Here is a 27,353-nt window from a genome sequence, read left to right as displayed (position 1 = left end):
AGAAGGCCAGTGCCAGCCCCATATTTAGAAGCCAGGCTCAGCTCCAAACCCAGCGCGATTCCCACGGCAAACCTGCTGGAGAACACAGTGCATTTCTGGGATCTGACTTGAACACCACAATCACAAAACTGCGAACGCCAGAGGTATTTTATTACTTTTATTTTACCTTATTTGTCTAACTGCTATCTTTTTCCTATCTGGTTGTTTTTTTTTTTTATCTTGTTTTGGTTTGTCTTTTGTGGTTATTTTTCTTTTGTTTTGTTTCTCCTTTTTTCTCTGGTCTCCTTTTTTTTTGCTTTTTCTTTTTTCATCTCTTTCTTCCTTCTTTTTTCCTTCTTCTTTCCTTTTTTTTGAGTTTCATACTTTTCTTTTTGTTTTCATCTACTGATCCTCTTTCTTTTTTCCTCAATGAGTTCTCACATTTATACTTTTAAGTGAGTAAACATTGTCTCTTTCCTTTCTGATTAGTCCTTCACATTCTTTTTCATTCTTTCTCTTCTGTGTCCTCTAGTTTTCCTAAAATTTGGGTGATCATTTTTTGACCTTCCGCTTTGAACCTATTATATTTAATTTCTTCCATCACTTTATCTAATCCTCTACCTATCTTAACATCCCCAGCCACAGAACATGGTAAAATCACTCCACTAAGGGGTGTAACATTGCATAAAAGTACATGGTACACGTTTAAGTTTTCTATAAAACTTTAGACATTACTCCTGTGGTTAGAGGCATCAGGTTAATAGTTACCATAGTTTGTCAGTAGCTAAGATATACTTAAAACTATTGTTATTACTAACTATAGTGCTTTACCCAAGATGTCACACATGGTATAATCAGCTTTTCTCCCTTGTATGATAACACTGTGATTGTATGGGATCATAATTATCACCACAGGCCAGTACCAAAGGACCAGGTGCTGAATCAAATGGTAGCTTTGCAGCCTTTACAAATTGAGATGGCAGATTCTTGGCTGAGCTATAAAGAATCACCTATATTTGGAAGACATTCCTGAAATCTCCAGAATAGTGAAAAGAAAACCCACAAACTGGGAAAAAACCTTAGTGAACTGTCCCTCAGACAAAGGACTTCTGTCTAAAACATATAAAGAATTTTAAAAGATCAGACCCCCAAAATTCAAAGACCCAATCCAAAAATGGGCATCTGAGATGAATAAACAATTTTCAGATGAAGAAATACAAATGGCAAATAAATACATGAAAAAATGTTCACAATCACTGGTCAATAGAGAAATGCAAATTAAAACCACACTGAGATTTCATCTCACTCCTGAAAGAATGGCCAAGATCAAGAAAACCACCAACAACAAATGCTGGAGAGGCTGTGGGGAAAAAGGAACTCTCCTGCACTGTTGGTGGGATTGTAGACTAGTACAACCATTGTGGAGGTCAGTCTGGAGATTTCTCAGAAAGCTGGGACTGGAAGCCCCATTTGACCCAGCTATTCCACTTTTAGGCATATTCCCAGAAGAACTGAACGCATCATATCAGAGTGATATATGTGCACCTGTTTATAGCAGCACAATTTGTAATAGCCAGATCTTGGAAACAACCTAAGTGTCCATTAACTGAGGAATGGATAAAAAAGTTGTGGTATTTTTATACAATGGAGTACTGCTCAGCTATAAAGAATGATCACGTTGAGATATTTATAAATAAATGGATGCAGCTTGAGCCTATACTCATAAGTGAAATAAATCAAACTCACCTGTATAAATACCAAATAGTTTCCCTAGTGTAAGAAATGATAAGAATACGTGGTAATCATGATTCCCAATCATATTGGTTTGAAGCCATGTAATGTTTTCACTCATTAATTGCAAAGGTTTTAACCTGGGTTGTTCAATTTTAGTATCAGTGATAGTACAAATAGCTATAGCTAGTGCCAATTTAATATCATCTTGTTTTGAAGTCCCATCAAGCTGTTGTACATCAGTTTCCACTGGTTTTAACATGTTGTATCTTACTATATGCCATAGTATAAACAAAATTTTTTGTAGGCAAATAGATAATATAGAAACTGTTGTTCGTTTTCTGTTAACTGGTTCTAAATAGCCTGTAATTCTTTAATTCTCTTGAATGGCTTCACACTGTCTTGATATGCTTGATGCTATAGTATACGAAGTTATACTCAAATAATTCAAGGAAAGAGGCACTATGGTGAATACTATTAGTTAGATTATCTGGGAGTGAAACACAGTGATGCTTAAATTGTTCGGTTCTGACCTGTATTGTTCTGTTACAATGTCCTCTTTTATCTCAATCTCCACCCTTTTTTTTAAAAATTAATCTATTTTTTTCTTATTTTTTTTCAATTAAGGGAAAACTAAATTAAAAAATAGCGGGATATATTATAGTAACTTTTTTGTTTTCCTATTAACCTGATTTGAACACCAGTATTGCTCTCCCCACTTATTCTGTCTGGTTCTACTATATTCTATTTTGTTTGATAGTATCAAGTTTGAGGGTATAGGCAATCACTTTGAAGGCAATAAGACTTACTATGATGCCCATTATGGTTTGACTATTATCTTCTTTTGAAGTCCTATAAGGTCTCCAGTGTAGGTTTTATTGGTCTTGTACTGTACTGTTTTGATCAATTCTATTATGCCTGATGATATAGGCAACTCTTTTAAAAATAGCAAGGGGCACAATGGTAACCATTGTTAATCCCCTGATATTCTATTTTTACGTCATTTACTATGCCCATCCTTCTGTTCTAACTGACTCTGTTCTGTTTAGTCACATTAGGTTTTATTCTCTTCAAAAAAGTAATAAAAACTGTGGGAGTAAAAAAAAAACCAAAAAGTGTAATTGTTAATGTAAAAAAGAGAGGAAAGGAAGGTGGTCTAAGGGATATAACTGCATGTATGTTTGAGTGTGTAGGATGGAAAACCATATTACTGAGCTTTTGTTGGATCATTGAACAGAACTGTTTGCAGTCTCACTGTATGAATGTCCACTTTATATGCTTTAATTTTATAATTTGGACAACTGTTTCTAAGATGACAATGTGTAACCTATTAACTAAAGATTTCTTACTGTATATTTTTTCTTGAAATTCTGTATTATTTGTACCCTGTTACTGCTTTGTTTTTTATTTCCTTTCTTTTTTCTCTTTAAATAAATAAAAAAAGAAGAAGAAGACATTCCTGCAAACTTCTATGACAAATGAATAGCTAACATCAGGTTTCTCTGGTTTGAGAAGCCGAATGTGTAACTAAGAACAAAATACATAACAGATTTTGTGAAACCGAAAGAAAATGTTCGAATGGGAAGAGGAACTAGGGAGGGGGGAGGAGAAAGAAAGAAAGGAAAAAGAATAGAAGGAAAAAATGGAAATAACCTTTTGTAAATAATGATGGGAAGTAGGGTCTAAGGGAAGGGGACAGGGAGGAAGAATCAAGATATATTGTGTAAAGGTACAAATCCTCTGTGATGAAAATTACCATTGTGCATATCTAAAATGTACCAATAAAATTAATTTTGTAAATGTAGGGTACTGAGGACACTGGGCCTATGTTCCCCCAAGAGCAAAATGGAGGGAGAGAAGACCAGCAGACTGAAGGATATCTTTGCTTTTGCAGAAGGTGTACCTCCTGCTGGTCCACCTTCCCCACTCCTTTCTCATTATGCATATAGTAATCCCAACATATTCTTAAAAACAAGTTTTACATGCAAGTGCAGTTTCACATTTGTAGAATTATTGGAAGGATAGTAGAGAAGCCCCCCATACATCTTATAATCAGGTTTCTCTATTATTAACTTCTTATATTTATATGATACATTTGTCACGATTAATGAACCAATATTGATATACTGATATTAATTAAAGTCCTTCATTTAGATGTCCCAACTTCCTCCAAGTATCCTTTTTTTCTTTTCCAGAATCTCATCTTGGATTACATGTTCTGTTTAATAGTCATGTTCCCTTGGAAGCCTATTGGTTTTGACAATTTCTTACAGTTTTCTTATATTTGATGACCTTGACACTTTTGACCATTAGTCGTTAGTCTCCTCTCTTGGGACTTGTGTGAGGTTTTACTCATGACTAGACAGGGGTTATATGATTTGGAGAGGAAAACCACAGAGGTAACCATTTGAAACACATCACCTCAAGAGTATGTGCTGTCGGTATGACTCATTGCTGTTGATGTTAACCTTGCCCTCCGATAAAAACAGAGTAAGCTTTACGGAGATTCCCCAAACCTCTGTCCTCGCTTCACTTTTGTTTTTTCTCCTCTTCTCTGATGTCATTAGGAATGTTAACAAAAATAAAAATGAGATTAGAAATAACGGAAAGGAGAAGTATTTAAAACCAGACATTTTAAAACTGCATCATAAAATTTAAAAGAAATGCAGCTTATGCAAATCTCTGTACACAAAAGGACAGAAATATAACTGGGGAAATAATTTTGACCTTTTTTTCAAATTCCTCAACGTATTTCACATTAATTTTCCTGTTTTCCTCCAACATGTTACTCAAATAACTAATAGTAGATTTAAGAATTCAAGATTTAAAAAGAAAATTAAAATTTCGATGTTGAATAGAGACTATTTAGGATGATATACGCATGATTCACTAAGATTGGAATGGAAGTGATCCTTTCCTAGGAGTTAGCCAAAGCCTTTCAAATCAGCCTTGTAATTTCATTCAGTCTCATTGCTTCTATTTTCTCTTTCCATCACAAATCTACTTCCATAGGAACTTCAATTTACAACTGTCCTTTTTCCTACTTCATGAAACATTTTTTTTGAGACAAGGTCTCACTATGTAGTTCAGGCTGGTCTTAAACTCCCTATGTAACCCAGGCTGGCATCAAACTCATGGTGATCCACCTACCTCTGTGCCAAGATCATGGATATGCACCACCATGCCCTACCAAGTGTGATGAAACTTGAATGACTTTCTAAATAAGGCAAAAAAAAAACCCTAAAATTAAGCCTTTTTGTCTTATTCATATGATATTTATAGTAAATTTGGGAAACAGAGTGCTGCCTGTGTATTGTATTACAAATATTTATTCATATTGCTTTATGACTTTCTTAAATAACTATAATCATAAAACAATTATTTATCAGGAGAGAAAAATAAATATATAGTCATTAAAAAGAGCAAAGCCATACTTGAATGAATCTCAATCTACAATAAATATTTATGTCATGCACACTAGTCTTTATACTGTTAAAAACCCAAGTATTTTGTTTCTTGCAATGTTTTATAGAATATATAGTCATACATATATAAATATATATTTTTTGAATGTTTCACCACCAAGAAATGATGTCTGATGCTATGTTTAACCTCATCTCATATAAATTACTCAATATACACATGCATTGAAATATTGCATGAACCCCATAAATATGTACAGTATATATGTATCACCTTTTTAAAATTTTTTATTTAAAGAAAGACTAAACAAAACAGAATATGAGTAATAATAATAATACATACGTTCAAAGAAACAGTAAGAAATTGCTACTTAATGTTTACATACTGTCCTCTTACAAATAGTTGTTCAAGATACAAAAGTAGAACATATAAAGTGGGAATTCATATAGCAAGACTGCAAACAGTTCTGTTCAACTATCCAACAAAAACTTAGTAATATGGTTATCAATGTTATACACTTAAACATACATACAGTTATCCATATCTTCATTTATGTTGAGATTAAACAAGCTAAATCAGGTTAAAATCATTCTGAACAAAGAATAATAAATAGTATTGCTGGATTTCACATCATGACACCCCAGGATCAACACTGGGTACTGTAGTCTTTTTTTAAATTTTCTTTAAAGAAAGACTAAACGAAACAGAAGACGGGTAGAAATAATACAACATTCAAAGAAAAAAAGAAACAGTAAGAAATCACTAGTTGATGATTATAGATTGTCCTCTTACAAATAGTTATTCAAGATACTAAAGTGGAGCATATAAAGTGGGGATTCAGACAGTGAGACTACAACCAATTCTGTTCAACTATCCAACAAAAACTTAGAAATATGGTTACCAATCCTATGACTTAAACATACATGCAGCTATCCATATCTTCAATTATTTTGAGATTGAACAAGCCCAAGGAGGCTAATGTCACTCTGAACAAAGAATAATACTATTGCTGAGTTTCACATTATGACACTCCAGGATCTGCATTGGGTACTTTAGTGTCTCTTTTTCTTCAAAGTATTTGTTCATCATGTGCCATAAGATCAGTTCTCATAAACTGTTTGTAGATTCTACACATGCATGAGTCTTAACATGTATTTCTATCCTTTCTATATTAGAGGGAGAAATAAAACAAAGCAAGACAAAACAAAACATATTCCTATAAACACATGAAATGAAAAAGACATATAAGACATTTGTACAAGGAGCTCTACCACAGTTCCTGTGTTGTCTCTTGTTATTCAATAGACTTGGCTATATCATCAGACATAGTATAATCGAAATATCAGTACATAACAGTATTAATAAAAACACAACATTGTATTTAGTGTAAAACTCCAAAAACAGTTATCAAACCAGAATGTGTATCGTAGTGAGTCTTGTCTTCATTGTAGTTGCCTTATATTTTCAGACTTGATACTATCACTCATACCAGTTTTGAATAAAATCTGTCGATACCTAATAGCAATCAAACAAACCAGATTTCACTAATATCAGTCATGATAAACAGTATAAGTCATACAGGCTCCAGATTAAGATAATAGGAAATTAAAGATGATTACTGTGCTATATCCTGATGTTTTTGGGATAGCTCAAATCTAATCCAAGTAGACAAACTGGGACAGAATAAAATCTATCTAAGCAGACTGGTGCGAGTAATGTGGATTTTAAATCCTGATACACTATTAACAATATCTTCTGTCATCTGTTTAAGACTTTCCCTCCCCTTTCACTTCCCCAGGGTACACTGTGCATTTTTTGGTCAGACCAAGACCCTTGGTTTTAAATAGGGGGAGGGGGACAGCCTGCTATTTACCTAAGTGGTTCTGCACCTTCTCTCTCATGCACTTGATCTCTAGTTGTATTCCTTTACCTATTAAAACCTGTCTTTCCAACCTATCCACAAACACACTGGTCTAGTTGCCCCTATTACTGTCTGATTCTGTCACATAGAACATAGTTTCCTCATAGTTGATTTTCAGTCCATGTACTCTTTTTCATGTTAATTATATTTCCTATAAATAGCATCTCAGTGGGCCCTACCTCCTGATCTACTCCATGTGTGGTTCTTTTTTTTTTTCTTTTTTTAATTTAGTGTATCAAGGCCATCTATTTTAGAGATTATAACGAAACTTCTCTGTCTCATTTCTGTTATGCTCTTTTTTTGCCACCAGTTGTCTGCTTATCTTCTTCATTCTGTTTTCTGCTCCATTCATTAAGGCCTCTCTGCCACTGTTCATAGAATCCTAGTACTTTTCTCTCTCTCTAAAATGCCCTGCAGTATTCTCTGTAGAGTTGGATTGGTAGTTGCAAATTTTCCAAGTTCCTCTTTGTCTTCGAAGCATCTTGTTTCTACATTAATTTCTAGCGACATCTTAGCAGTGTATATCAATCTGGGATGGAGGTTATTTCCTTTCAAGGCTTGGAATATTTCACCCCAGGCTCTTCTTGACTTGATGGTTCGTGTCGAGAAGTCTGCCGTGATTCTGATGGTGATCTGTTTCCTGTATAGATGATCTGTTTCTTGTCCTTTATAGGTGATCTGTTTCTTGTCTCTAACAGCTTTTAATATTCTGTTCTTATATTGAATTTCTTGGATCTTGATTATTATATGCCTGAGTGTAGCTCTATTTTGGTTGTAGATGGCTGGAGTTGTGTATGCCTCATACATCTGAATATCATTTCCTTTTCCTATGTTTGGGAAGTTTTCCTTAATTATTTCTGTGAGTAGACTTTGTAGTTCCTTTATTTGTATCCCTGCTTCTTCATTAACATTCTTTATTCTCAAGTTGTAGATCTGCTTGTCGTCTTCTAGCCTTTATATTGTTATTGCTTCTTTGCTTGTTATTTTTAAAAAGTTTTCCGTTTCATAATCCCACATTTTAAAACTGTCTTCCAGTTTGAATAATCTATCCTTAGTTTCTTTCAAGCAGATTTGTCATATTTCCATAGAGTTTTTAATTACCAAGTAATCTCTTTGAATTTGCTTCCTGTATTCTATATTTTCTTTATATTCTTCATCAAATGGTTCTCTCCTTTGTTTGAGTTCCTCCCTTCTTCCGTCTGTGTCTTCTTGAGGGATACTTAGCATCTCTTTTATTAATCTTCTTATATCTTGCATTACTTGGCTAAATATTTCATTTTTGAACTCATCTATAATGTCCCAAAGATATCTCTTTACGTCCACTGGTGCCGTGTCTGATATCTCATGTTTGCTGTTCTCATTCTCCTTTGTATTTACCTGTCCTGGGTCCATGTTTTCAGGGTTGGGACCTGGGGATTTTTTGTTGTTGCCTCCTCTTCCCATCTTTTTTGCTTCTTCCAGGAGGCCCCAGTTTCTTTCTTTGTGGATTACAATTCTTCTGAAGCACTCTGGCTAGGTGACTCTTCCCACTACAGTGTACTAGTGAGTTGCAAACAAGGGCAGTGTATAATGACGCCTCCCCTAAATCAGTCAATCTGCCGAGGCCTTCACTGTGTTACTGTGTGCCACCTCCCCTCTGGGTTAGTCAAACTTCTGAGGCCTTCACTGGGTTAGTGTGCACTGCCGCTATAGGGAATTGATTTTGGATAACCTATTGGGTCTCAGCCAGGTTGTGTGACACAGGCCAAGCTCACTCCACCAATTCTGTTCAGGAAGGGAACAACTGATTCCTGCTGCCCCTCATACTTGCCAGTCCTGACCAGTCCCAGAATGTCGTGCACTGGAGCCCCCCTTTCTGAGGAATGGCTCCACTCCCGTCACTCACCACAGGTCGATGCAGCCCCCCCCACACCATCTCAGCTCTCCATTTGGCTGGCCAACCCCTGACTTCAGTGTGACTGCACCTCCAGTGAGTCAAAGCAGTGGGACCTCGGCAAGTCGCCCACTGTGGTGGGAGCACTGAATCTTTAGCTGTTCCAATAATAGCACCGGGACTGTATGTTTGATTGGTTCTTCTTGCCTTAGTTTCTTCTTGGGATGAGAGAATTCATCTCCCTCTGTTCGGGACTCCACACACTGTATTATGTGGAATTCTAAGTTGACTATCTCAGGGAGCCTCTGTAGCCAGCTGTTATCTATCCGCCAACTTTGCTCGCATCCCTGTATCACCTTTGTAAAAAAAAAAAAAAAAAAAAAAAACACTCTTGCTTAATGGAAAGCACACAAAGTCCAGCCCCATCCTCAGCCCTTAATAGGAGGAGTAGGCTAGCTTTATCCAGGAGCTGTCAAGCCTCAGTCCATGAGATGAGAGAGTGCACCAGGCAGTGGCTCGAGTCTCATCCTCTATCAACCATCTCTAGCTCCAGATCAACCCTTGAACCATTAACTACTAACTACACATTCTTCATAAACATTTCTGAATACACAGCCTTAGAAATTTCTTTTATACCTATAAAATACTCCTATATATTGAAAAATTAATACTTCATTACAATGATATTATCAAAACAATGCTGAATTAAATTTGATTGTGTCTATTAAAATATTTATCCATTTAGAATTATATCTTTCAAAGAAATATCTTACTCAATGCCAATTGAAAATATAACCAAATGAACAAGTCCGTCTCTAATATTTTTTGTTAACCAATTTTGTAGTTTGCATTTTTTAAAAATTTCAAAACTGTGCAAAATTGCTTCTGATGTAGTTTCCCTTGTAGCTAATATGAATTCATAGTCTTTTCCAATGGGCATACTAATAGTTACTCATTTAAGAAAAGAGAGCTGTGCATACCTGCACATCACAGAAAAACACCCACACATACAAAGGCCATACTTTTACCAAGTGCTGAAATGAGAAAATAAAAGAACTAGAATGCCTTCTTACCACCTCCACCCTAACCACACCTTCCTGCCCTAAGCTGTTGCCCAAACCTGGCTATACTCCAATGTATGCCTCTTTGAAATCAGAAGATGTTGAGAGGAAAAGGTGAGTGAAAGAATAAAGTCATCAAGAAAAACTTGTGAAAATATCTGAAGAGCAGGAAATTCTGTTGGGTGGAGCTTTCTGGAGTGAATTGCTATCATTTGAAAATGTAAGACGGCAATTGAGTTTGCTGAAATAACTAGAATCTTACTCATTTTCCTATTTCCTGAAGCTAAAAATTGGATGACGTTGTAACAATCCAGTTAAATTAAATAAGGGTTTTTTTAATGACTCTGAATGAATTTTTATCTCTTCAACAACCAGTACTAATTCAAAAACTTCACTGAAATTCTTTACTTTGATCATTTGGCATGGGCCTCTTGAGATAGATAACTAATTCAACTGAATTACCTTCTCCTTATGCTTTCTAGAGGGTACTTGATCTCTATAGAAATGTCAGTAGTACACTCCCATAGTGACCTCTCTTGGAAAAATCTTAATTCTTTTTTCTCTTCTCTCTGTCACTTTGAACTTTGCTTTTGGGTATAAATTTGCTGAGACATTTCAGCATTTAAATCTGATTCAGAGCCATGTAGCCTGATCAGTCCATTGAAAGGAGATAAGTTCAAAGACAGATCTAAAACAAAGAAAGGTAAGCTAGTACTAGAGAAAGTACTTCTCTCAAGATACAGGCAGTCAGAACTGCAGTCCTCTGATAAGTCTGTTTAGACAGGATAGGGAGTCAGCAAGCTGTGCTAATGTTCTATAGATCTTGAGGAGAAAACCTAAATGAGATGTTCACAGGCCTACAGCCAAGGCAGTTGCTTCTTCAATATTAAATCCAAAATTTGTCGAATTGAATGGGTAGACCAACCTGTTTTACAGCTATAAAGAACCTATGAAGCAGAATCTTCAGCAGTTATTTGGCATTAGTCATTGTTAATGAGATGGACAATAGTAATTAATTTTTCAAAATACTACTTGATTTGCAGCAGTATATAATCCCTTGATACAAATATGGCTCACTTTTTAATTTTTACTGAAAAGTTAAAAAAAGGCACAGATGAGGAACTTGCAGCTTGCAAAAATCTCGTCATCCTAGGGCGTTTGTAATTAATCAAGCTGCGATTTGTGCAAGAGCAAAAGGGCATTTATTACATTCACATGTGCAAATAGTTTGGCTTATTAAATCTGACCTGAGCCAAGATGTTTGTCACACTGTTGCAATGTCAGCACTGCAAAAGTAAAAAAAAGAAAATATGACCAGCATCAGCATTGATTCACTCACTCCTTATCTAGTCACTAAATTAATAAGTATCTCTAGCCCTAATAATTAAAGAGCGATTGCAACATTTGAAAAACATCTCGGGTAGAAATGTATGGAAAATAATTTGATTCAATTGTATCCCAACAAATATTTGTTGAAAACTTGCATATGAAACAGTGTAGGGACAATAAGGTTCTAAACTAAATAAAACTTGCTTTGATATGTATTTTGTGAATTTGTGGGTTTCCTCTGCATGAGGATTAATTGGATTAGTCAACTTGGGGCAATGTGCAAAATATTTCAACCTCCTCCCTCAGAAAACAGTTGCAGGATGAATTACTGTTTTCTTGATATTGGAGCAGTGGACTGGAAATTCACTTTAGAATTTGGATTTATATGTTTCATTACTGGGAATGACCCATATTAATTTAAGGTTTAGGACCACTTGAATAGTTGGAAGTTTCCACATTGCACCAGGAGGCTTCCATGTAGGTAATACCCAGGTAATACTGAAAGTATTGCTTTTGATAGAAATAAAAATTTCATAGGACACTGTTTAACTGGTCTTTGTCCTGTGGACTTTACAATTTCCATTTCACTGAAACGAAAGCAAGAGAATGATTCGGTACCAAAAGAGGAAGAGAAGGAGCAACAGGAAGAGCAAATGCAGTCATCCCTTCATTTTGGCCAGTTCTTAAAACAATCGAATTTGGTATGTGAAGTAAAAAAACATGTCACAGGTGACAGTCAGGTTTATCAGAGGTAACCATTGGATGGAGTTATCAACCAAGACAGAAAACCCCAGAGGAGGAGATTTTTTTTTTTTTTTCAGGAAGATAAAAAAGTTGAATTTAAGTGATCACAGAGATTTTCAAAAAGAGCTCTTCCACAGATGATCTGAGTTTGGTGCTCAAGGATAAAAACAAATCTGGCATATGGACTCCAGCATTTGTCTGTGTAAAAATAATAGTTACACCTGAGCAACGGAATTAGCTCACAAAGGAAGAGGTCACAGAATAGAGAGAAAGCATAAGGATTTTGTTCTTAATTTATCAATGTATATATTACTAAAATATTTTCTTCTGAAAATTAATGTAGGAAATGTTTGGATAATTAGTATCAAAAAGCATTGTTAAGGCAGCATTAAGGGCAGTAAGGACCACGTCTAATGCTATGGAAATTTTGGCATTAATTGACATTAAAAAGTATACTACATAAATTATGTATACAATATGCATTATGTTATCATTGACTGTCTCATCAGTTAAAAATCTTTCAAATATTTCAAACTATGTAGAACTTCAAGCTAGTGGATCCAAACTGTGCTAAAACATTGCCTTGATACTTTGTATATTTAGGACTTTTTTGTTTTTCATATTTTTAATTTAAATATGATAAAAAGAACCATCAATATAAGAACCGGAGACTACAAATGAGTCAATCCAACACTCTCCTTTCACAGGTTGGAAAACAGAGGACCCCTCCCCGCCAAAAGTTAACCAATGTGGCAAAGATGATCTAACATTGCACAGTAAGCCAAGTCTCTTTATCCCAGCTCTAATTCCCTTTGTTTTGAAGCATGGTCTTTACCCTCCAAGATACCCACTGCCCAACCCCAAAATCACCTCCCTCCACAGAGATTAGTCATTGAGCAAGCACATTCTCTCTCCTGATACACATTCTCTCTCCTAATGCTCTTTATTCTAAAACTTAAAGCCAAGGCAACCCTAGTCCAGAAGCAGTACATACATAAAGCATTTCCAGGACACGAGCTACATACATGAGATTTGGAGGTTTTCCCCAACATTCTAAATTGAAAAATGGAGACAGTAAATTGAAACTAAAAACTGTGATGAAAAAAATACCCTTTTTACTCAGCACTCTCCTCTTCCACTATAAAAATGTTTAGGTTGCCCCTGTACATAATGTGAATTTAAAAACTGAAGCCAACAAAGGATTATTTTGCAATAATGGCTCCAAACTGATTTGACCGATTCATTTTGTTTTCATATAGATGCCACTATAGATTATGTACGAGTACAGTCAATATGCATATATATTAAACAGCATGCATGAAATATGAGATGTGTGCATATAAGATAAATATATAGCCACAGGACAAACTTACATATATAAATTTATATATTTATATAGATATATATAAATACATGCATTCTCATTTCTTTCTTTCTCCTCTGAAACTAGTTTCTTAATAAATCCAGGGAAAAACAAAGAATCAAATCACTCTGATTCAGACACATCCTGAATTATTTAACACAGTGATAGAAAAATTAATAAGTTAAAAATACAAAAAACTTAAACGGCATACTCAGTTGCCCTTGCCAAGTGGGTAACTTTCAGATGAGCTCTTGGCATTACCAGTTTGCAGCTGGATTTCTATGTTAGGTTTGAATTCTGTCAGTAGGAATTGTTGCTGTGGCTAACTTGATAGTTCTGCTCTTTTGAAAGCTGTGATAGTTTTCAACAGCAGTGATTCCACAGTCTTCCAATAGCCCAGATTACTTAACAGGATTCATTCACATCAAGCCACAAGAAGTCAGAACCCTTAGCCTCTCCCTCACACCAGTTGTCTTCATTGTGTTCTCCAGTTTAATAGAGTTTGAACTCTATTTTATAGGGTGCAAAACCATATCCTCCTACAGCTACATCCTTTTCTCCTTCAAAGAGCCCCTTCATTCATTTCTTGTTTCTAGTTTCATTTTAAACTGACACATATGCAACGCAGATAGTGCCAGAAAATTCTTAAGTGGTGAGTACATTTGAAGATATTTCCATTCTAGGTCTTTAATATCTAAACAAAATGGGTAGATTTCTTTGAAAAGAATTATTTTACAAATTCTTTTATCTGTTCATTGAACTCAAAAACAACATATGTATGGACTTCACTATTAATAAAACTTGGGATTTCTGTGTGACTGAAACTTTAGTACTGTATTTCCAAATCAAATTTGTCTAAAAGTTTCTTTTCTGCAAGAACAAATCCATCATAAATCTTATAGATCTTCTCTTTTGGAATTTGGACCAGCCTGATTCAGTTCTTTAGGTTAATAATGTCTTCTACAACTTATGGAAGAAAAAAATTAAAAGGACTAACCTCTAATTACATGTCAAGAACAAGATATAAAATAAAACCTGAATCATCTTGATACATACCCACTTATTCAGAGAGTCATCAACATCAATGTCAATTTGGGTGAAATGGAGCAGAGGCAGGATTACCCACAGCCTGAATCCCCTTTCCCAACCGCTGAATCATTACCAGTTTCATCATCTTTAATCCAACTCAATTGGCTGCAAAAGGCTCATTAAGTTTTCTAAGCTCTGGACTTTTTGGTCTTCTTGGAGACTACACACAGGTTTCTGGATCCTAGGCTGTTGAGGGAGGTTCTATTAGTGAGTCATTTTCTATTGCTGGATGCAGCATTTTGTGCTTTAACAAGGATGCAAGAGAAGCCCTACTCATGAGTGTATGCACATGCTCAGTCAATTCCTTACTTCACATGAATGAGAAAATTTATACCTTCTTATGTCAAACTCTTTATACTAAATACAGGAGGAAAAGCTTGTTTTCTTTTGTTCTCCCCTTTTGTTCTATGCCTCTACATTTGGTCAAAAGCTAGAGTCAATTCATCTGAGTCAACGGCAATGAGTAAACTGCTCTATTAAAATGATTTTCTCTATGAATCACTTATGTATGAAGAGGTTTTATGCATGAAGATTATAACATTGACAGCTTCCAAATTAGTACAAGTCTGATAATTAGATAAAAGTCTGATAAACACCTGTTGGAGTTTAAACAAAAGTTTAACTTTTGCTCTTAATAGGAACAGCTCTGCATCAAATACAATTGTAGATGCCCTGCAATAAGAACTAGCTAACCAAAACGTTGTAAATGGTCTATACTGAATTCAAGAATAAATAAAGAGGGGTGCAAGTTGAACTTTGAAAAACTCTAAAGTGTGTTTTTGCATTAAGCAGATTCATGGCTTTGGTCATTTATGTGGTTTATGTGGTTTTTAATTTTTCTCAGGTATAATGCATTTATTTCCTGTTATCTTCTTATAATATGTCATAAACTATTTCTCTAGTTTATCTCTGACTATATCTCATATTGTGTTTTTGTAATTATAGATTGGTAGATAACTTTATAAAATTTACAAGAGAATTTATACCTGAATATTTTTTCTCCTCTCTGTTGTCCAGGTGAGAAGCTGGAGGTGTAAGAGCTCCAATGCTTTGTCATAGGAAGGAAGTGTGAAACTTTAGACTTCTAATGCTGGTCCCTTGCCTTTACACTACTACTCAGCCGCATCATGTACATTTCTTTTTCTAATCCTTTATCTGCACTAATATTTCTGCTTAACCTCTGCTTTCTAACTCTTCCATTCTCTAGGGTTCTGCACTGGGCAGGAAGGGATTGTGCTATGGGGTGAGGCTGTTTATCTACTTCAGTTCTCTTAAAGTTATGGCTCAGGCTTAGCTTCAAATGTATTAGAATAAGGTAGGGTGAACAGATGTGGCTCCCAGGAATGATGTGGAGGTGTGACCAGAACCGGTCAACATTAGACAATGGAACATGTCTTCCCATTGTACAATGTGAGCTCATTCCAGATCATTTTTGCAAGGTTGTCCTGTCATCTATTATACTTAACAGTATAGATCTATTCCTTTTCCGGCATGACTTCTGTGAAAATCTTTCTTTCTTTCTCTTTCTTTCCTTCCTTTCTTAATAAAGAAATACCTAGGTGGCTGTTCCTTTTTAAAGATAGCCTTAAACAATTTTCTGTCCCAACAAAAATTGTTGCTTATATTTCCTTTTCTTGAATGTAGGTTGGGCCTAACGACAATATAATGTGCTGAGAGTTCTCAGTCTAGATGTTAAAATGGCCTGGAAACTTTCTCTTCCTTCCCATTGGAGCCATGAGCTACCAGATAAGAAGTCCCCGCTACTCTGATACAGAGAGAAGCCTTGTAGAAAGACCCTCGAACATAAAAGGCCAGATGAGATGAAGTCTGTGGAGTAGCACCCACATGCACATCACCAGTTCCAGGAATCTGCAGCCCAATTACCATCTGACTGTGAGCTTAACAGTAACCCCAAGTGAGGCGAGGACTGAAGCCACATAGAAGATCCTAGCCAAACAAGGAAATTATGAAATAAAATAAAAATCATTGTCATTTTAGATGATTTGCTATGCAACATAATTGATCACTTACACCCTAGTCTGAATTTTTAGTAACCTTCAGCAGTTCTTTGAAAGATTTACACTGCAAATAAGGCATCTTACAATAGACCTGGATACTAAGGAAAAGAGAACTTCTTAAAATGAAACAGGAATAGGGCATTGTGAATAATTTTAGGGAACTCTTGTTTTTGTTGTTGTTGTTTTGGCACCCGGGATCAAGCTCACATCCTCGCTTTGCCAAGCAGGCACTTATACAACTAAGCTAAATCTCCAGCCCCATGAATCATTTTATAGTATAGATTTTGTTTAAAATAAGAGAAAAATATTACTCATTGCACAGGTTTACCTGGGCTGGACACTTCTAGGAGAACATCTAGCACATGGGGACGGGGTGTGTGTATGATCATTCCTGGGGTGAAGAATGTAAAAAGCAACTCAATGATAAAAATGCACTGAGTTGAGCTTTCAAACATTGGAGTAAAGCAAATGATCACCTTAAGACAGTGAATCTTTGTATTTCTGCGGAGAAAAAAGCACGCTGTTTGGCACATGGAAGCCATTTGGGACTTTCCCCACCTCCCTGTGTTAGCCCATATGGGGCTGGGTCAGATGCTGCAGCAGCGGTGGGTGCTGGCCCTGTCTTCCTTCCAAAGGAGAAAACTAGATCATTGCTTGTCTATCTATTATTATTTGGCATGTCTGTCTATCTAGATTTCCCACAAAACGTTGGATAAAACTGAAACTTGAAAGAAATATGTAAGGTAAAACGAACTCAAAGTCACTTGCTGCTTCTATGTATTTACTTGGTCTGAAATGATCCCCACATTCACTTACCATATGGCATTAAATCATTCTGGTCCTTGAGTTATTATTACATGATTCAAAGAGTATAATTTACAGAATTGCCAGCCCAGGTTGCACTCTGTCCCACACCAAAAAAAGACCACAAGCAGAGGAGAAGAAAAATGCCTGTTTCCTGGTAGCCCATATTTACGCAATTTTCTCCCACCACAGATTGTCTTGGCAGTCTAGACAGAGTCTTGTAAAATCCTTCCCTGATGTCATCCACATCCTTCCTTGATAAGTTCAAAACGAGTCCTGAGCAAGCATGGCTCCTCCAGGGATGTCATACAAATAATTAATGCAGTGCTCCTTTGGAGAAGCCTTTGGACTCTGGTGATGCCCACATGAGAGAAGCAGACAGATGAGCCGGCCCTGGCTCGTGTAAACATGTGGTGACGAGAGCAGTTGCTGAAGGGAAGGAAGGAACACACATATGGGCATTTCGCGTTTTAAAAGAACTTCAGGAAAAACAAAACAGATTAGAGAAAGAAGTAGACTACATTCAGGAAAGAAAGATTAAAGAAACGACTTTTTTATGGAAGCCAGCGAGACACTCTGAAATTAATGATTCCTTAAGAGGCAATTTAAATTTCTGTTCCTAAGGGAAAACATAGCATCATATTTTGTTTTATTTGTACAGAGGAAAATGTTTCCAGGTTAGAACTTCAAATTCAGGTTATGAAAGGTCAAATTTATTTTTTAAACACCCTAAATATTTATTATCAAGAGAGTAGAAATGAAACACACCAATATATGTATTAGGACAGAGGACAAAAACTCATTTAACATTCTCTCATACAGTGTGACAAAATTTATAAAATGTACTTAAACGGATATCAGGGTTATAGACTCATTGAAAATCAATTTCAGTTTGCTAGAAAAGGATTTGTTGATAAGCAAGCTGAAGCACAGACATATCCCCCTATTAAATATTCGGTACTTCATCCTAAATTTTTATTTTTTAGTACCTTCAGCCAGAAGTGGAAGAAAAGTGCTTTTTACATTGCTTTTTAATAGTCTCTTTGATTTAGTGAAATTCTCCAAAATAAGAGAAAAAATTGTACGAAAAGCAGGGAAAAACTCTCAATTTATTCTTCCTGCATGTGCTCACAACTGGTTATTTCAGGAAAAAAAGAACAAAAATCACATTGGTAGTGAGTTCCCCTGCATTTTAACAGGTTTCCTCTCTGCAGCCTCTCTCCTCTCTACCCTGTCTTCTTTAGGCTTTGTTTTCTCACTGGGAATTTTCAAAACTTTCCTAAGTATTCTCCTGCACAGATTTCACTTCTAACTAAAACATAGATTAATCATGTTTTGTCTTCACTGCAAACCCTTTGATGCCTTCTAAACTCCTTAGCATGCCCTGCCATCCACTTTGCCCAGTCCCACTCTGGGCTCCGCTTGACCTTTGTTAAAGCTACATCTCCCACCATTTCCTGGGTCTTCTAAACATCCAGTGCCTTGAATGGTTCCTGCCTCTCCTTCAGGAGTGCACTCCACCTGCTTGCAGATTGCTACTTCTCCTTTCAACAAAAAAACCTTCTTACACTCTTTCTGTCAGTCTGTGTGGTCACTCTGAGCTCCTTTAACTGACCGGTCTTGATTCCCAGAGCTGGCACCGTAGAGAAACAGCCTTGGTCTTTAGTATACTGGCCACAGCTTCTGGTTTAACTCATAATGAACATAATGTCTGAGTTTCTAAATAAAATAGAGAATAAGACATTTTTAAAAACAAAACTATTGTAGCCATGTCCTGCTCAGCTCAGCAGATGAAGTCAGCTGAGAGACTAAACTGGGAATACTTTCTTAATTTAAAATTTTTGAGTATATAGAACATGGTACTAAAATATTGTTCAGAAGAAAGATCAAAAAGACTCTCTGAACAGGTGCATTAGAAAAGCAGAGCTATTTTTGAGCTCTAAAGAAGTGTAGTTACCTACAGAGGAATACATTTAAACTATTTTTTAAATAGCTTATAAAAAGTAAAAATCACTTTTAAAAGATATAAATCTCCAGTAACATTTGTTGTGGTCGTATCATAAATATGCATGATAAATAATAAATTTAAAAGTCAACAAACTATCTTGTCAAGTTTCCATTTTTCCCTTTACTTATCATGTATAATTATTGCTTACTTATTTCTGTCATTCATTCACTCCATTAAGATGAACCAGTGCCATACCTGTGCCAATGACTGTTGCAGATGTGATGCACATCACATCTGGAAAGAAGGAATTCTGTTCCAGGCAAGAGTCCATAAAAGTCTGACCACCCAACTTAGCTTTCTCTAGGAGCCCAGCTCTTCAAATAACATGAAAAGGCTGTAATTCAGTTTTACTTATAACAAGAGTAATATGTATTAAAAGAACAGGGGGAGCCCACTTGCACCCATTAGTTGCAATACTTAAAGCATAGGAAAATAGCAGATTTTTGTGCTGGTATGGCACAAATGATACTTGTACACATTGTTGGCTAGGATTTAAAGTGCTCAAACCACTCTGAAGAACAATCTGATGAATGTATAGTAAAATCTAAATGTGTATTTTTATGATCCAACAGATCCTCTAGGGTATATGGGTATATTTATTTCTTAAAAACAAAAATTCTACCCTTCCCCCTACAGACATCTTCATATTTTTTCTCTCTTATTTTTGTATATTTTTATATATTAATGGAATTCAGTGTGATTTTTCATGCACATTCAAATTCAAGCACTTTTCTCCCACCTGTCCCTACTTCCCAATCTCTAGTAACATTCTGCTCTAATGTCAAAGTGTTTTAGCTTCTACATGTCTAATGAACATGCAGGACTTGTCTTTCTGTTTAGCTTGTTTCATTGAACTAATGCTTTCAAGGTCTACCTATTTTGCTTTAAACGACAGGAGTTTATTTTTTTTTCTGTTTAGTACTCTATTGTGTATATATACACAATTTTATACAAACAAAAAAATGATGGCCCCTTTAATGTCATCTATAAGTAAGAAAATAATGAAGTTGCGATAAATGTTAAAATCATCATGAGTATATCTAACAATAGTAATGTTGAGTAAAATACTGCAAAAGTATGTATTTACTTACATAAATTTAAATATACAAAATGACGAAAACAAATACAATTACATATGTGTGAAAAGATGAAGGTAGTGTGCAATCAAAACTCATTTTGGTCATAATCTCTGAGAAAATGGGGAGAGGAATGAGCCTCAGGCGTCATATTTAAGAGTGACTTAGAATTACCCATAATTACTCCTTAGAAACACAGGCTAGAATCTCCTATGCCAAAAAATTAACAGTTGTTTGTCCTATGTGATGAAAATATGGGTATTTAATATAATATCCTTGATCATTTTCTACATTCCTCTTATTTTTCCAAAAACATATACCTGGAGACAAGATCACAAAGTCTCGTGATCTCTGTGCAAGCTGAGGATCCTGTCTGAACATTAATGGGACCCTTGGGTTCTCCTTTGTCTGCAGGAGCAAGATTGTGCATGTCTGCCCACTGACACCTTAGGACATCTGCTGCCTGTGCTTTCTGGAACAGCGTTTCTCGGCTGCATACAGCTATTGAGTCCTCAAGACTGAGGACTTTTACTTTGAGCACAGTTCCTGAACATGTGTGGTGGGGTGTGGGATTCATGTGTGCCAGTGGAACCATCCTTCTCCAAGTTCTGTGACCTTCTTCAGCACCTGGGCCTTCCAGCGGTCTGTAAGCACTGAGAAACTCTTCCTCCAAGTGGCTGGCTAGATGAGATCTTCAAAGCCACAGCTCAGAGGAGAACCCAGGTATGTAGGAGTGGAGCACAGACCCTCCTGAGAAAAGAAAGGGTGGCACACAGAGATGTCATGCAGTGAGTTCAGGTTTGCTGAGTCCAAAAACATTCATAGCCATCTGGTGGCAGTACTGTGAGCACAGTGCACCCAATGTCACGTGGAACCAAAGCAGTGTCATCCAAGAGAGAAGCTAATCTGGGCAACACAAACCATGTCTTTTTAGCCACACTGATTATGGAAACTGCCTGTGGTAAGGAGGGTTAGAGGTAATTTTCTTTGGTTTTTGTTGTTGTTGTTGTTGTTTGTTTGTTTGTTTGTTTTTTGGTACCGGGGATCAAACTCACGACTTTGTGCTTGTCAGGCCACTGAGCTAAATCCTCAGCTTTAGAAGTCTCTTCTTAAACTCCTAGTATCATTTTTATATCTGTCACAAAAATATTCATGCTAAGCAGTATCGCCATTTGTCTTAGTATCTGCATTTGTCTTAGGTTTTCAGAGAAGTCCTCCAGCTGCTGCCACACTGAAAACTGTCCAGCTGAGCTTTTCAAAGAGTTGTTGTTGGCAGATTGCTCGGTTCTTTCCACAAACTGATACACTTGAGGTTTTATCTTTTTGTTTTGGCGCTACAGTACAAGAAGGAATTTATTTTTGCTATTTCCAATATTTCTTATCTTTCTGCTTGTCCTTCTTCAAATACTGAAGATCTGTCTTCCATTTGTATCCTTAAATGTAACCATGATCCTTTTGAAGAAATAATATAAGATATTCACTGGCTAGGACCTTCCTGTTTCCTTTCACTTACAAAATACACTCTAGTTCCCAACAGATTTGATAGCTGTTATGTGAGGAGAGAAAGGTAAGGCAAGAAGGCAGATTATTGCCCTCTAATAAATTTGATGGTCAGGGATTAAATGAAGTTTAAAAGTAGTATTAAAAGACCCATTTTACAGATGAAAGAAAAGAGACAGAAAAAGAGTGAGTAATTTGTCAATGTCCCATGAAAGGCAATTATAATTTAAATCAATTTGATTGCAAAGACAAGTGTCAATGTTACACTATTTTGGTTTGTTTTACTTTTGATAAATAATTAATGAATACTCATCTGCTTTATGTAAGGGTCACTAATTAAAATACTAAAATTGCTATGGTGATTGGTAATACACACCATCCTGACACTCTGGAGGGTGTCTATATTCTGGTAATCTTAGCCCCGAAATCTGGGATACATTCCTAGTGACATGTTTCATTAGGGAGCAGCACCGCATAAAGCTGGAATCACCATGGCTCCTGCTTCAGGTCTATGGCACCAGATAGCGTTGATGCATTGATATCTATGCAATTCTGAATGTTAACTATTTTAAATATTATCACTGTATAACAAAGTCAACTAATGGACCTCCGGCTATTAATTGTGGTAAGCCAGGAGAGGTCCCAGAACTTTGTTAAAATATGAGGAAAAAAACATAAATTTCCACCTGTCTACAGAAACATCAGTTCCTCTGAACAGAGCTTAGACTTTAGGTTAGATCAAAGTGGGTTTTCCCCTCAGCCTCACTATTTATTAACTATATGGCTTTGAGCCAATAATTGAACTGTATAGAGATCTTCGGGTCACTCATTTTGGGATTATGCTAATGTTTCATAAACACTCTGAGAGCTAAAATACTAGTATTTGGTACATAGCTGTTGTTCAGAAGGTGCAAGTTTTGCAAGATATTACCATTATATAAAATGGGCAAAGTATTAGTGTCTACTTTCTAAGACAGTTATAAGCATTATATGATAAAAGCAAGATTATCAGAGTCATACTTGATATAATAAATCTTTGATATGGATGGTTATAATTAGTATTTTGTTATAAGCCAATTCTATTTAAAATTTTTAATTTACATGGCTTCCTCTTTTAAACTTTTTTTTTCTTGAGACTTTGTTGACACTGAAACTCTACAAAAAATACTATAGATAATAGTTTTTGTGTTTTTTTTTTATCACTTGCTATAGTTTGAACTGGATCATCTCCCAAAGGCTCACGTGTTAAAACGCTTGGTAACTTGCTCATGCTGCTGTTAAGGATAGTGGAACATTTAGCAAAGGACACATAGTGGACAGATGTTATGTGACTGGAGCATCTCCTGGAGGGAAATATTGGAACCTCAGACTCTTCCTGTTCCTCTCTTTGTTTTCTAGCCACCATAATGTCAGGAGCTTTGCCGGCTACTCAGCCCTACCATGATTTTCTGCCTTATGCCAGGCCCTGAGGCAATGTGACCCGTTACCCATGGACAGAAATCACTGAAATCATGAACCAAAATAAATTTCCTTACCTTTTCAGCTAATAACAAGAGAGCAAGAGAAAGCTGTCTAACATACTGTGTTTGTGTTAGGATTCAAATCCTTATATAACATATAGCAGATTTAAGTAATGTTTTGCCTTCAGCTTGTAAGACTGAAAAACCATTTAGTTTAGGATAAGACAATAAAAACATCTCATAAGACTTATCACAAACGTGTACTAATATTTTGTTTTTAATATTTTGAAGCAATGTTGGGTAGACTCTAGATTTTAAAGAACATTACTCAAAAAGGTGAAGATGAACAACATTTGCTCAAATTTTGTTTTTAATTGACTTTGACAACATAAAATAAATATTCAAGTGGAAAGGCAGAATGACATCCTTTGGGAGAATCTTATTTTCTTTTTGAATATTTAAGGTAGGATTTTTAAGAGAAAGATGGAGAAATTAGGGTACAAGTCCTGTGTATTCCTACAAATGAGATGAAATCTCACTGAAACCTTAGTTGCCATAGACAACCAAGGGAAACACCAACACAGAAAGAATTTTATGGTTTTAAATGATGATTTATTGTGTGTCATCCAACAAAACTGAATGAGAACTCAGAGAGTAGATTTGTTTTGCCTGCGCCATCGTCAGAGCTATGAACTAGGAAATTTGCTTTAACCTCTCTGGCTCTCAGAATCACCATGTGTAATGCTTGCTGGATGGACTTGGTGTTTTCAACCCCCATTTTAAGCTTCTCTATATTTAAGCTTCAAATAAACAAATTCAAGAAACAAGTGACTAAGATGTTTCTAGCACTGTGCACACTGGGCTTTGTGTCGAGGAGGCTGTTTAACTCAGTTAACTCACATTTATTAAATATTCACCATGTGCTAGGTGATACAAATATTAAAAAGCAAAGGCAAGCCTTGTTCTCCTGGAATTCCTATTTTGGTAGAACACAGAGTAATGTAGATATCTACACCTCTGTAGGATTAAACATAATGAAAGATGATGTGGGGGATGTGGCTTGTGTCAGAGAAGATTCCAGGTAATGCTGAAATAGAATTTCAGGGATGAACTTTGAACATTTAAGCCACTTTAAAATCAACAGAGTTAATGTATAGATAAAGGTGCCATCTCTCTCAGTTGGTTATCTCATGAGTATCTGTGTGAAATGGCCCCTTACATGGCCAAGTAGCCCTTTAAGAATATTAGTCATTTAAGTACAGTTTACTACTAAGTAAGTAGTTTAGAATTCTCTCAAGTTAATTTTTTCAGGGCCATATATCTCATGTTTCGTAAACAGCACAACACATCTCCCACTTCCACCCTAACTTTCACTGCACAGGATTCAATTCCTGTCCATCCTCCTGGGAATAATGGTGAAATCTCAATTCTATTTTCAGATAGCCACTCCTCTCAGGTGAGGTTCATACCAAACTAGAGCATAGACATCAAAGGAAACAGAACAGTGAACAATTCTTATATAGCTTTCTATAAATAATAAAAATTGTTTCAAGGACTACCTCAGTGTCATTAAAAATGCCCAAAGACATTGTCTCTTATTCTGTCATTAGAATGATAATCTTATTTTATAGCAATTGAGTTTTTCAGCCCAGACTCCAGCTATTGACATTGATCTAAAGAAGTTACAAACAATAAATTGTTTATAAGAGAATTTTGCTTTCCAAGGAGTTTTTTGTCCTATCCTGAGAATAAAATTTGAATTCCAGGGGAATATACTATGTCCTGGTTCCTCCTAACTGGGAGACTATTAATAATAACCATATTGCTTTTGGAATCCTATTTTGAGCCAATATCTTTTACATACATTAGTCAACTTAATCTTCTCGATTATCTGCAATGGCAGGTACTGTTTTCCTTGAATTTTGAGGATCAGAGACACTAACTGACTCAATGGCAAAAATCTGGTCAGAAGACTTTAGCCAGTGCTCATTTTAATGCTGGTGGGATGTGTGAGGTTTTTTGTTTTCATATTTTTTTTCATATATTTCTGGGAATTTGAGCTGGAAATCCAAGATCACGCAGCAAAGAGCTTCTCTTCCCTTTGCAGAGGAGTCCTTTGTGATTCAGTTACCTAAAAGCTCGGGTGTAGGAAGATGTAGGCCAGGTAAGATTAGTAGCTTGGCAATACAGAAAATTCTTTGTGTATTCTTGATATAAATTTTATCAATCTTACCTTTACTATGGTTTATATTTACTAGTTAATAATGTCTCTTAACTAAGAATACTTTAAATAAAAACCAGTATTCTAGCAAAGACAGCTTTCAAGTGCATTTTCCCATTGCTAACGATCTTAATGTAGAAATGAGCTCTGATAGAGGGAAAAAATTTGGATTCTGGATGTAATCAAATGATGCTTCAGGTTACATTGTATTTTTGAAGAGCTTGCTTAAAAATAACTTACTTAAATAAACTACAAAATGTGTCACAGAAATAAAATAAAATGACATTTAAACTATCAACTTCTCTTATTTTAATTTTTTCTTATTGCATTTTCTGCTGTTGTAGCAATAGAGTGGTAAAATTTTCACTAGCTTCAAAACATCTCACTTTTCAAAACATTTACATGTATTTTAGAGAATTCCTGAGATCCGGCCATGGTGGGACTCAGGCAGCTTATTCACCGGCCCTCTTGGTAAGTGCCTGCGGCGCGGGCCTGGAGGAGAACCATTACCTATGAGCCTACTGCCACAAGGACTGAAAATCAAGCACCCTTCTCCCACCCTCCCCCAGCATAGCTACTGGGGATAGATGTCTTAGCATCTCTTGGGACGATGACCATTTGCAGAATAGCAAATATGGGGGATTTCCTTCTATCTTCTGTTTGAAGGCAAAGGTTGTTTTCACTGTTTTGTTTTGTTATGCTTCTTTTGCTCTATTCAGTACTCTCTATTGGTTTTATAATGTTCTATTTTTGGTTGAATTTTGCTATACCTAATTGACTGGACAACTATTGTGAAGTTAAAGAGATATACCATTATTACTACTATCCCAGTACCCTGCTGTGAAATCCTGTACCAATTTCATTGCATTGTCTTGATTGGCTTTGTTCTGTCTTGTGCTGTCATATTTTTACTAATTTCAAAATAAAATTTTAAAAATTCACATGTATTTTAATATTATTTTACTTAGTCTATACCTGCAACTGTATCCCTTGATTTTGTCAGTTATCTTTTCCCAAGAATTCTTTTTGTTTGTTTTCTTATAAGTCTTTATATTCTTCCTTTTTCTGAATACATAGCAGATTTACAATAGATACATAAAAGGATAAAGTACCATAAATTAAAAGATGGGATAAAGGGACAAAGAATAAACAAAAATAGAACAAAAAGTGTGCACAATTGTGACTCAAATATATCGAGATAAGTTATAACTGGGAGGCAATTTGGCAGTAAGTTATCAGTAGCTAAGTGGAGAAAATGTGGTCAGTTACAAAGTTCAGAGTCCATGAGATCAAAACAGAATGACTGCTCAACAACTCCGTCTCTTCTCAGCAGTGAAATCAGGCAGAATTTCTTTAAGGAGTCCTCATAAATAGGGCTATGTATGATTAGAAAGAACAATTCTTGATGACATTTGAATCAGAGGCACTTTCTTGTAGAGAACTTCAGTATAACCTGATGTGATCCCTCTGAAGATCATTTATCTAAGACTATTGCAGAGATCTTTGAGTTAGTTATAGTTATAGAAAGCATAAAATAAAAGAAAGAAATTCAAGAATAGAAAGTTTGGTCCTTTCCTGGCATTAAAGGCATTCTAATTAGTCTAGATCAAGACCAAAATTTTCTATATTCAAGAACAAAGTTTCCAAGGATCATGAAAAGATTTGTTTATGATTTCTGATTTTGTTGATGTGTACATCAGAAGTATGATTTTTAATGTAGACAGAATGAGGCATCCCTGGATATCAGTCACTG

The 27,353-nt window shown here is 35.8% G+C and overlaps 1 long non-coding RNA gene across 1 annotated transcript; it reads left to right on the top strand.

Annotated features, from left to right (window-relative positions):
- LOC111754286 (uncharacterized) lies at positions 1-26,541 on the top strand. Its single transcript, XR_002788986.2, has 3 exons — positions 1-143; positions 20,834-21,142; positions 26,014-26,541. It is a non-coding gene; the product is annotated as an uncharacterized LOC111754286 (long non-coding RNA).
- The last annotated feature ends 812 nt before the right edge of the window (positions 26,542-27,353 follow it).

Source organism: Cavia porcellus, unplaced genomic scaffold (assembly GCF_034190915.1).
Source record: "Cavia porcellus strain 051 isolate PalLab524CR breed Dunkin Hartley unplaced genomic scaffold, mCavPor4.1 scaffold_1, whole genome shotgun sequence".
In the NCBI taxonomy this organism is placed as follows: domain Eukaryota; kingdom Metazoa; phylum Chordata; class Mammalia; order Rodentia; family Caviidae; genus Cavia; species Cavia porcellus.
This window is presented reverse-complemented; position numbering and strand designations above follow the sequence as displayed.